Raw genomic sequence first — 12401 nt, 5'->3', positions numbered from 1 at the left:
GCAGGGCACTTCACTGTCCCTAGGGGAGAGGAGAGAAGCTCTCAGGCCTTCCCTCACCCGGAACGCTGCTCTGGTGGGCTTCGAAGCCACCACGCTCTCAGCAAAGAGACTTGCTCAGTTTCCTTGGTAGAGGGAATTCAGTGGCCCATGAGAGACTTCATAGCTAAAGAAGAATCATAACAGGCAGCCAGTGTCAGTGATAACTCCAGCAATGCTATAACGGCACAGCTGACAGACAGGGGGGACACCAGGTGACAACAGAAGCTAACATTGGCATCATCAAGGCATGCCAGGGATCGATACCCAACACCAGAAGCCAGGGGGGGCCAGAAGGGATTCTCGCCTACGGGCTTCAGGGAAGATGTGTCTTCCCGGCACCTTGACTTTGGACTCCTGGCTTCTACATCTAAGAGACATGCACTTCTCCTGTTTTGAGCCATCCAGTTTGGTGCTTTGTTATGAAGCCTAGATAACTAATATGACCCGGAAGGAAGAAAAATACAGCAGCAAAAAAATACGATCCTTTTTAGCTCATAAGCATGATGATCGGGCACTCATGCACACATGTGAGATGTGTCACCCTCCAACCCTGTTACGTTAGCACATTATCCATCTGACATGAACTTAAAGAAAATGAATAAATACTCATTGATGGTTAAAGTGGTTCTGATGTGATTCTAAACATCTGTTGGGATGATATCTAAGACAGCTGTGTTATGTATTGGGAAGGCAATATAGAACCAAAAAGGAGAAAAGGTTTATATGTTGTAATCAAACTGGTCACGTGATGATGTCACTAGCCTGTGATTTTATATATTCTATACTATATATATTATTTATATATAATTTATATGTATATAGATTGTAATATCTAGAGTGATCACTCTAAGAAGATGAAAGAAAAACACAGATATATAAAAATGAGCCAAAAAGCAATGTTAAAAATTGCTTCTTGCCATAGAATGTAGAAAAAAAAGAGAAATGAAAAGCGGAACAAAAAAATAAAAGAACCAGAAAACAGACAAAAATGCCATACTTAATCTCTAGCATAACAATAATTACATAAAGGGTAAGCAGACTAACACACTAATTAAGACACAGATATTTGAAGAGTAGGTTTAAAAACATGGCCCAATTTTATGTAATTTACAAAATGCTTCAAATATCATGACATATACGGGTTGAAAGTAAAAGCATGGGGAAAGAAATGTCACGCAAACATTAATGAAAAGAAAGCAGGAGTTGCTATATTGATATCAGAAAAAGTAGACTTAAGAGCAGGTAAAATTACCAAATACAGAAGGGGACTTTATACAATGATGTTTAAAATAACCTAAAAAGAATATATACCAATACTAATTATGTATGCTAATTGTGCACCAAATACCAGACCTGCACAGATGTGAAGCAGAAACTAATGGAGGTGAAGGGACAAATAGAGGAATCTCAAAGTATAAGTCTTAGAACTTCAGGCCCCTCTCCCAACAATTGTTAGAACAACCACACAGAAAATCATCAGGGACACAGAACTGACCTGTGCCATCAACCAGCTGTATCAAAGTGGTCATTCTAGAACACTCCACATTTCAACAGCAGAACACAGACTCTTAACTGCACATGAAATATTCTCCAGGAAGATCACACATTGAGATGTAAGAAACACGACTAAAGTTAAAAGTAATGAAAGCACACAAGTGTCTTCTGTGACTACAGTGGAATCACTAGGCATCATCAGCAGAAGGACACATGGGGAATTAATCACTATGTATCAATTAAGCAACAAAAAATCAGGAAGTAAATTAGTTTTCTAACTTTGAGATGAAGACAAAACCACAACATACCAAAATGAATTGAATGCAATTATCGAATGTAGTCAAAGCATTACTAAAAGGGAAATTTATAGCTCTAAATGCATATATCTAAAACATAAGAAAGATCTTAAGTCAATGCTGTATCACTCTAGGCACCTGGAAAAAGAACAAACTAACTCAAAGAGGCAAAAGAATGAAATAATAGAGTTGCATGTAAATTCATGATATAGAGACTAGAAAATAATAAACAGAAGGAAATAAAACACCAAACATTGGTTATTTAAAGATGCTTTGAAAACTGACAAACCTATAGGTGACTCAAGAAAAAAAGGAAATCTGAACATATCACAATAATAAGATTAAAATAGTAATTATGAAATTCCCACAAACTAAAACTCAGGACCTGACTGCTTCATGCCTACATTTATGAAATTCCCACAAACTAAAACTCAGGACCTGACTGCTTCATGCCTACATTTACCAAACATAAAACGATGAACTCACACGAATCTTTCACAAACTGTTCCCAAATAACAGAGAAGAAGGGACGCTCCCCCACGCATCGCATGAGGCCAATATTACTGAAATACCAAAGTCAGACAAAGACCTCACAGGAAAACCACAAATGAATAGCTCTGAAGAATGTGGATGAGAAAACTCTCAAATATCAGAACACGGAATCCAGCAGTATGCATAAGAAATTACATGCCATGACCAAGTAGGACTTATCTCAGAAATGCAAGATTTGCTTAATATGCAAAAGTAAATCAATGTAATGCACCATATTAATAGAATAAATGACAAATATATACTATCAATATATACACAAAAAGCATTTAACAGAATCCCACACTCTTTCATAATAAAAACAATGAACCAACTAGAAATAGATTCAAACTTCAATAACCTTTAAACAGATTTCTACAAAAACCAACAGCTAACATCACACTTAATGGTGAAAGACAGAGGCTTCCCCCTAAGAGCAACCACAAGACAAGGTTGCCTACTCTTGCCAATTTTATTTATATTGTTCTAGAGCAGGGGTCTGTCCCCAGCCCCCGGGCCATGGGCCAGAACTGGTCCATGGCCTGTTGGGACCCAGGGCACACAGTAGGAGGTGAGCAGCGGGTGAGTGAGTGAAGCTTCATCTGTATTTATAGCCGCTCCCCAGTGCTCCCATTACTGCTTGAGCTCCGTCTCCTGTCAGACCAGCGACTGCATTAGATTCTCATAGGAGTGTGAACCCTATCATGAACTGTACATGCGAGACCTAGGCTGCACGCTCCTTATGAGAATCTAATGCCTGATGATCTGTCACTGTCTCCCGTCACCCCCAGATGGGACCATCTAGTTGCAGGAAAACAAGCTCAGGGCTCCTACTGACTCTGCATTATGGTGAGTTGTATAATTTTTTCATTATGTATTACAATATATAATAACGGTAAAGTGCACAACAAATGTAATGTGCTTGAACCATCCCAAAACCACTCCTTCCACCCCCAGTTCATGGAAAAACTGTCTTCCACAAAACCCTAGTGCCAAAAAGGTTGGGTACCACTGTACTAGAGGTTCTCACCAGGAAAATTGGACAAGAACATTAGGAAGAAGGCATGAATATTACAAAGGAAGAAGTAACATTTTCTCTATTTGTAGATGACATGATCTTGTATGCAGTCTTTCAGGACACACAAACACACAAAACTACTATAGCTAATACACAAGTTCAGCAAGTTTTCAGGATACAAGAGCAATACACAAAAATCAATTGGATTTCTATACTTCAGAAATAAAAATTCAAAATTTAAGAAAAAAGATTATTTTTTATTTTATGCTCACATAGCATAAAATATCTTGGAATACATTTTACAAAAGAGGCACAAATTTTATATGCTGAAAGACACAAAACACTGTTAAGAAGAACTGAAAATAAATGGAAAGACAGATCATTCATTTATTAGAAGACATTTTTTAAAATGGTGCTATTTCTCCAAATGAATCCACAGGAAATGAAATCCCTTTCAAAATTCCAGTGGCCTTTTTTTCACAAATTAACAAGCAGATCCTAAAGTTTATTTCAAAGTGCAAATAACCCACAATAAAATACAAGGCAACACTGAAAAAGAACAAATTCAGAGGACTGTCTTAGTTTAGGCTTCTGTAACAGAGTACCGTAGACTTGGTGGCTTATCAATGACAGAAACTTATTTCTCTCAATTCTGGAGGTGGGAACTCTGAGATCAGGGAGTCCACACGGTCAGGCTCTGGTGAGGACCTTCTAGGATGCAGGCTCCTCTTCTCGTATTCCCACCTGGTGGAGAGGCAGGCAGGGAGCTCTCTGTGTCACTTTTCAAAGGGCATTAATCCCATCCCTAGGGCTCTGCCCTCCTGAGCTCATCACCTCCACAGGCCCCACCTCCTGGCACCACCATGTTAGGGGTTAAGATCTCAACACAGGAATTTGAGGGACACGAAACCCTCAAACCCCTAAATGGGCCACTGCAAGGACTCCCATGTGCTGGTTCCAAAGCTGACTCCAAATCTCCAGTCATCCCTGTAATCCCAGCACTTTGGGAGGCTGAGGCAGGCAGATCACAAGGTCAGGAGATGGAGACCATCCTGGCCAACATGGTGAAACCCCATCTCTACTAAAAATACAAAAACAAAATTAGCCGGGCGTGGCAGCAGGTGCCTGTAGTCCCAGCTACTCAGGAGGCTGAGCCAGGAGAATGGCGTGAACCCGGGAGGCAGAGGTTGCAGTGAGCCGAGATTGCGCCACTGCACTCCAGCCTGGGCGACAGCGAGACTCTCTCAAAAAAAAAAAAAAAAGCTCCAGTCATCAGGACACGTATTGTCATAGGTGTCATAGGAACAAACACGGAGATCTGTGGAATCGAGTGTGTGGTCCAGAATAACTCCTCACCTTTACAGTAAATTGATTTTCAAGAAGGGGTCCAACATTTTCAAGAAGGGGTCCAAGAAAGTCCAGTGGTGGAAAGAATGGGATAACTGGATAGCCACGTGCAAAAGAGTGGGGTTGGTTACTCACGCACCCCAGACACAGAAAGTAACTCAGAATAACTCACAGGCGTAAACGTAAGAGATAAAACTATACAACTCTTAACAGAATACATCCACGAAAATTTTCATGGCTTTGCTTTAGGCAATGGCTTCTTAGACATGATATTAAAAGCACAAGCAGCAAAAGAAAAAAAGATGTTATATTTATTTAAAAGTAATAAACTTTTTGTTTCAAAAGACATTAAGAAAGTGAAAGGAAAACTTAAAGAATGGGAGAAAATACTTGCAAGTCATATATCTAAGATAATTGTATCTTGGATATTTTAAAAACTCTGACAACTCAACAATAAAATATAAATAACTCTATGGTAGTCAAAATACTGTATTTCTCCAAAAATGATTTACAAGTGGCCGATAAGCACATTGCAAGATTATCAACATCGATAGTCACTGGGGATACGAGAATCAAAACTACAAGATGTGATTTCACACCCCCTAAAATGGCCATCACCTAAGAGACAGAAATAAGAAGTGTCAGTGAGGTGTGAGGAACGGAGCTCTCCTCCACTGCCCGTGGGAATGTGAGATGCTGATTTGGCAAACAGTTTGACCTCAACGTTCACATTCAGAGTCACCAAAGCCTAATATTAACATGAATCAACAATTCAAAATTTGTATAAAATATTTTTGCAGTCTGTTTGGCACATCAAGTAAAGCTCAAAAAATTAATATCAATCATAAGGCTGTTAAAATAGAACCATTTGTAATGCCCAGAACAAAGGAGTTACTTGCCCTTTCAACAACAATGCATAAATAACCGCTTCAGGAAATCCGAGTCTTTATCTCATAAGTGAAATCAGGATGGTTGCTTCTCAACCATCCCCACGGCCCATCAATAATTCCAGCAGTGGCTGGTTTCCGAATGCTTGAAGCAAGCTGAATGCTTGAAGCCAGACTGGGTCATTTATAAAGAAAAGAGGTTTAGCTGCCTCACCGTTCTGCAGGCTGTACAGGAAACATGGCCGCTTCCGCTTCTGGGGTGGGAGAGAGGGCAGAGGGCAGAGGGGACGCTTTTAAAAACCAAATCTCGCGAGAACTCACTCACTACCATGAGAACTGTGCCAAGGGGATGGTGCTAAACCGTCCATGAAAAATCCACCCCCACGATCCCATTACCTCCTCCCAGGAGCCACCTCCCACGTGGGGATTATGACTCAACGTGACATCTGGGCGGGGACACAGAACCAAACCACATCACAAGCACATTGATGTTGGGCTTGTTGGATGAACATACGTGGTCACAGCTGAGTCCGCTGTTTGTATGAGGACTGAGAACCGTTTTCCTCTGCAGTAGCCTCCTCTGCTGACTAACGACAGGGGCAGCTCCAGTGGCTCCTGTGTGCTGAGTCCCTGGCAGGTTCGAGTTTGGGCCACTCTGTGCTCTCTAGAGATAGAGCGTGTGTGTGGCAAGTGCCCACTCACACCCAGGACCTCCTTCACCGGCAGGTTCGGCTCAGCTTTGATCCTCATACGACGGTTATTTTGTAACATTAGGGAAAAACAGTTTCTGTAGTGATTTTTTTTTCTTCCAATCCAGATAAACACCAGGCTACTATAAATGTGACGGAATTTTGAACACCAGGGAAAAAGAACCAGTTACCTGGGGGTTTCTCTTTTCCTCCAGCCACATGGAGCCATTCTTATCCTGAAATCTGAGATCCCTTCAGATACTCCCACAGTAAAAGGAGCCATTGTACCAACAGCTAAGATGACCATCGCCCGGGTATTTAACACTTCAATTCTTAATAAAAGTGGTCTTCCTGTAAATCTGAAATGCATTTAGTATTGCAGAAATAATCACATTATTGAACTTTGAAGAACAAAGATTTTTGAGATTTTGAAGCATAACATTCACAGATATAAAATGTTCCATGGTTTTTGTTTTTCACTGTCACTCTGTCTCCGTATTCTGATGCTTTGACATGTTATGGTTGTGAGGCAGGGAAGGCAATCCTCAAAATTGGGGCTTAGCCCAGAAAGGTTCTTGGCTTTGCCCAGGAAAGAATTCCAGGGTGGCCAGTGTGGCAGGCAGTGGCCGTGCACGGCAGCACGTGCTCCTCGTGGAGCAGGGCTACCCCATGGGCAGTTCACCCAGAGCCGCGGCTCAGAGGCATCTCTGCACTCCTATTTATACCCACTTTTAATTACATGCAAATCAAGGAGCAGTTTATGCAGAAGTTTCTAGAAATGAGGTGGTAACTTCTGGGTCTTTGGGTTGTTGCCATGTAAAGGGGCATGGCAGGTGTTGCCATGGCAATTGTAAAGTGACACGGCCCTGGTGGGTGTGTCTAGTGGAGACTTTTGCCTCTTCCCTGGTTTGGCTAGTCCTCAATCTGGTCCGGGGTCCAAGCCCCACTTCTGGAGTCGAGTTGGGCTTACTACCTCAGTTGCAAGGAGAATCTCTCTCTCTTTCTCTGTCTCTCTCCCTCTCCTCCTTCTCCTCTCTCTCTCTCCTTCTCTCTCTGTGTCTCTCTCCCTCTCCTCCTTCTCTCTCTCTCTCTTTCTCTCTCTCTCTCTCCCCTCTACCAATTAAAGATTATGAATGATTTGAAAACACTCTTTTCTTTAAGGAAGAGGACATAGGACTCTAGCTGTAAATGTCTATGTACCCAAGAGTGAAATGTTCACCTACTTATTTTCCTAATATTGTTTAAATTAACACCTTTAACTTGACAATTGTATGTGCTCCTGTGATTGCCTCACCAATAAGGCCATTCAGTATATTCCTCCCCTAGAAAGTGGCCCCACCCCGTGTGTGCTGCCCCCACGCATGACCCCCAACTCAGGACCGTCATTGCCCTGGCCTCCTCCTCCTTAGCATGGCTGCTCCTGCTGTTGAACATGCTGGAGTCTTCTGTTGGGTCCTCTTTTGAATGTGGGTTCTGTCACTTAACACAATGATTTTGAGATTTCTGCACTTTTTGGGGTTACTTGTTCCTATTTTCTGAGCACTGTTCTCTTGTATGAATACATCACGACCTGTATGTGTCTTCTCCAGCTGAAGAGTGTTGGTGTGGTTTTCAGCGTGGGATGTTGGGAATGAAGCTGCTCTGAGCACTGCTCCACAGGTCTCGTGCACACATATGCTTTCATGTCTCTTGTGTGAATACATTGTGACCTGTGTGTCTTTTCTCCAGCTGAAGAGCGTTGGTGTGGTTTTCAGTGTGGGATGTTGGGAATGAAGCTGCTCTGAGCACCGCTCCACAGGTCTCATGCACACATATGCTTTTATATCTCTTGGGTAGATACTTGGAAATGACCTTGCTGGGTAATTCAGTGGGTTAATGGTAAATATTGTAAGAAACTGCTGAAGCGTTTTATGAGGTTTTTTTTGCATTTCCTCCAGCAGAGTATGAGAGTTTTAAGTGGCTGATGTCATCTCACCCCTGGTTTGATTAGTCTTCTTAGACATTCCAGTAGACCTACGGGGGCGTCTGGTTTTAATTCTCTTTTGCAGTCCCCTGTGGTATAAAGCTGTCGGGAACTATGTCATGGCTCATTCTGCCTATATTTATCTGTTTTGGAAAAGAGTTTGTGCAACACTTACGGCGTTTTAATCACACTGGGTTGTTGGGTTTTTTGCTTTGGAATTATTCAGTGCTGGGGGTTCTCTGTATTCAGACATGGGAGCTACAGATGAAGATATTTTCGCTCAGCATGTTGCTCACCTTTCTATGCTCTCAACAGTGTCTTTTGCAGAGCAAGTTCCTGTTTTGATGAAAATGAATGTATCATTTTTTAAAGAAATTATCCTCTGTGGTAGCATAGATGAAATACTTCTTATAACTCAAAGTTACAACAGTTTTCTCCTATGTCTTCAGCCATATGTTTTCTATATTTAACTTCATGATTCATCTTGAAGAAAGAAATTATACAGTGTGTGATATGGAACAAAGTCCTTTCTTTAGTATCCAATTTTTTCAGCACAGTTTTTATAAAATAATTATTTTTTTCACTCAATTGTCTTTGCAAAAAAAAGTGTGTTTTTCTGTTTTTGTTTTTTCTGGGTTTTTTTTTTTTTTTTTTTTTTGGAATGGATGTTGGATGCTGGAAAGGCAGTTGGCCACATACAACTGGCCTCCTGCCTCCTGCCCCACAGGTCCACGTCCCTGTCTTTGCCCAATGCCAGGCTGTTTCAGTGTGCTTTAGCTTCATAGGACATAGTTGTCAGGTGGTGCCACCAGGTGCATGTCTTCTTCTCTATCAGGTAGTTTTACTATTCCTGGTCCTTTGAGTTTCCCTATGAACTTTATAATGTTCATCCATTTCTACAAAAAAATGGCTTCTGAGAGTTTAACTGGGATTGCATTGATTGGAGAGGTCAATGTGGGGAGAGCTGACATCTTGGCCATGTGGGGTCTTCAAATCCCTGGAGACAGAACGTGTCTTGACCAAGTTAGGTCTTCTTTAGTAGATATGCATTTTAGTATTTGCTATGCACATTTTGCACAGTTTTTGTCAGATTTACCTCTAAATGTATTTTATTTTGTCATGTTTTTGTAAATGGATTTCTAAATTTTATTTTATATCATTCCTTGCTAATAAAATACATACAATTTTAGTTTTGCATTCTGACAGTGTATTCTGAAAGCTTGCTAAAACTACATATTTGTTCAAGTGCCAGTTTTTAGATTTTACAACATTGTCCACATATCTGATCATGTTGTTGTGAATAAAGACCATTTTGTTTCTCCCTTTCTGATATGGATTTCTTTTCTTTCCATATGCCGTGGCTAGAATATCCGTTGTGATAGATAACAGACTTGGTAAGCACAGATATCCTCACATTGTTCCTGAGCATGAGGGTGCCTCCAGTCTTCCACTGCTGAGTATGGTGGCACTCATAGGTTTTTCATAGATGCCTGATACAAGGCTGAAGAATTTCTCTCCTGTTCTTTATTGAGAATTTTTTAAATTGGGAATGGATGTTGGATATTATGATTTTCTGCATATATTTTGGCAACCATACAGTTTAATTTTTAGTATGTTTGTACTGAATTACATTGATTTTCTAATGTTAAACCAACCTTGCATTCATGAGATACATCATGTTGGTCACAATGTATTTTCTTTTTTATATATTTTTGGATTTCATATGACAGCATTTTGTTAACATTTTGCATCTATATTCATAAGATAGATATACTTATTGTTTTTCCTTTTTGCTAATGGCCTCTATTTTGAATAATGTTTGTATCATAAAGAAGTTGAGAAATACTCCTTTGTCAATTGTCTTAAGAGTTTTAAAGAATCGATATCATTTCTTGCACAAATGCTTGATATAATTTATTTGGAAAACAATGGACCTGAAGTTTTCTTTGAAGAAAATTTTAAAATACAAATTTAACTTCATTAATTGATACTACTGCTATTTGGGTTATCTCTTTATTCATGAATACACTTCACAAATACACTCATGTATTCATGAATACACTTCATGAATACACTCCACCCTGGGGGGAGGATAGGGTGAGGTCATCCTGGGGGGAGAACGGGAGGAGGACCATCTTTGGGGGAAGATGGGGGGAGGACCATCCTGGGGGGGAGGATGAGGTGAGGACCATCTTGTGGGGAGGGTGGGGTGAGGACCATCTTGGGGGGAGAATGAGGTGAGGATCACCAAAGAGAGAGTAGGGTAAGGACCATCCTGGGGGGAGAATAGGGTGAGGATCACTGAGGGGAGAGTGGGGTGAGGACCATCTTAGGGGAGGACAGGGAGGACTACCCTGGGTGAAGAATGGAGCAAGGCTGGTTCTTGGAGACCTGTGCCATGTACCTGCTTGGAGTCTCTGCTGTGTCTGCACAGCTCACAGATGCCCTCCAGGAGGTTCCCTGTTCCAGGGCTGTGGCCCCTGAAGTGTGTCTAGGTTTGAACTAAGAGTGAAGTGAAAGGCATAAACTTTAAGGGAGTTTGAACCTGAATGTGGATGTTTTTCTCTGGAGGAGTCAAGGTTATGTTTATTCATTAGTTAGAATAAGATCTCAAGTTAGAAAACTATATCGTTTTAGAAAAACATTTCCCACCTAAGTACCTGGCTGAGTGTCATGACTGTATCGGATTCCCACTGAAAGCCTCCAGTGACTTATCTCAAGGATTCCTTCAGTTGCCTGAATTTGTAACTTCTGTGCCAAGTATCATGGTGTTGAGGAGATTTTAGGTTTTGAAATTATGAGAATAGGATGTAAAAACTTGCACCAAACATTTTTGACAGTTTTCTAATATACAGTCTTCATTTAAGGAGCAAATTTGTAAACGTGCTCATGGAAGAATTTATCCTTCCTACAAAGCATAGCTGGTGGTTTCCTAGAGCGACGTGTGAGGTTAGAGGGCATGGGACCTGCTCTCATGGGCCAGGGGAGCTGGGGCTGGCACAGAGGGCAGAGCCTCCTGGATTCAGGTGGAATCTTAATCCCCTGCCAGCCTCCCCTCTCCAGCTCCTGTCCCCAGCCTTAACTCCCAAATGCAGGACTGCAGGAAGGAGACCCCAGGCCCTCCTGCCTCCTCCCTAATCACTTGTGAGTTCCGCTGGGGCCGTCTTCGTGGGAGAGGGAAACCTGTGGACGAGGCAGCTGATGGCGGCAAAAGGGCCTCCCCTCCCAGGGCCTCCACCACACCCACGTTTCTCCTCCACTGGACGCCGCCTTCCTGTAGTCGGCTGTTCCTAAAATCCCTTTCCATGTGCATAACGTGAATCGTGGCGAACACGGTTAGTAACTCACCTGCTGGTGGCTGACCTGCCTGTGTGGCCAGTCCCCGAGGTGCACTGCTGGGCCCTTGGCCTTGCGGGGAGCTTGTCCTGGGCATCCTCTCTGCCTTGTCCCATGTCCTGCACACCCTCTGCACCTCCTGGGCAGGTGCTCACCTCTGGAAACACATCTCACCCTTCGTGTCTGCCCCCATCCTCGCACGGACCGGGAGGTGGTTTTCTCTCCTTCTAGGCACTGCTGTGGTTACTGGGACACTGGCGTGTGGTCCCACAGGTCAGGATTCCTCGGAGGGGCCACCTTGCTTCCCGAGAGAGTAGGAAGGCACTCCGTCTCAGAACAACGGTGTCTGCACTCTGGTTCCAGAGCCTGTGACCAGTGTGGTCCTGGACAAACCTGTCCACCCCCTCAGCCTCAGACCCTTCATTTGACCTGGGCAATGACAGCACCTGTCACCCTGTCCTCTCAGACCAGGGGCTGGCATAGGGTCTCCAGGTTCAAGCCTGGTCCAAGAAGGGCATGAAGCAACTAATTTCAGCATTTCACCAGCCGCCAGTTCCCTGAGCCAGATGGAGCTTCCCGCCGTGCCCTCCCCCTTGACCCCCAGCATCAGCTCTGGCCCCGAGGGGTGTCTGTCACATGCCCTCCCCTGTGTTTCTCATTGGCATCACCCACCGGGTCATTCCACCCACATCCCCATGTCCAAGTCCTGGGGATTCCACATTTCTAGGCCTGGCTTCTCTTCCTAAATTCAGGACAGAAGCTACTGTGCATTACTTCACAGCAAGTATCTCAACTCCCTCTGCA

At 42.7% G+C, this 12401-nt stretch overlaps 1 protein-coding gene, 1 long non-coding RNA gene and 1 other non-coding gene across 3 annotated transcripts in view; all 3 read left to right on the top strand.

Moving 5' to 3' along the window:
• LOC129031637 (contactin-associated protein-like 4) overlaps positions 1–12401 on the top strand; it is a 207029-nt gene that overhangs the window by 44054 nt on the left and 150574 nt on the right.
• On the top strand, positions 520–619 carry LOC129032295 (small nucleolar RNA U13). The gene has a single exon (XR_008501305.1). It is a non-coding gene; the product is annotated as a small nucleolar RNA U13 (small nucleolar RNA).
• On the top strand, positions 5929–6663 carry LOC134737728 (uncharacterized). The gene is made up of 2 exons (XR_010122923.1): positions 5929–6335; positions 6427–6663. It is a non-coding gene; the product is annotated as an uncharacterized LOC134737728 (long non-coding RNA).

Source organism: Pongo pygmaeus, chromosome 11 (genome assembly GCF_028885625.2).
Source record: "Pongo pygmaeus isolate AG05252 chromosome 11, NHGRI_mPonPyg2-v2.0_pri, whole genome shotgun sequence".
NCBI classification, from domain to species: Eukaryota; Metazoa; Chordata; class Mammalia; order Primates; family Hominidae; genus Pongo; species Pongo pygmaeus.
The sequence above is the reverse complement of the archived record's forward strand: the minus strand, read 5'-3'. Positions and strand labels throughout refer to the sequence as shown.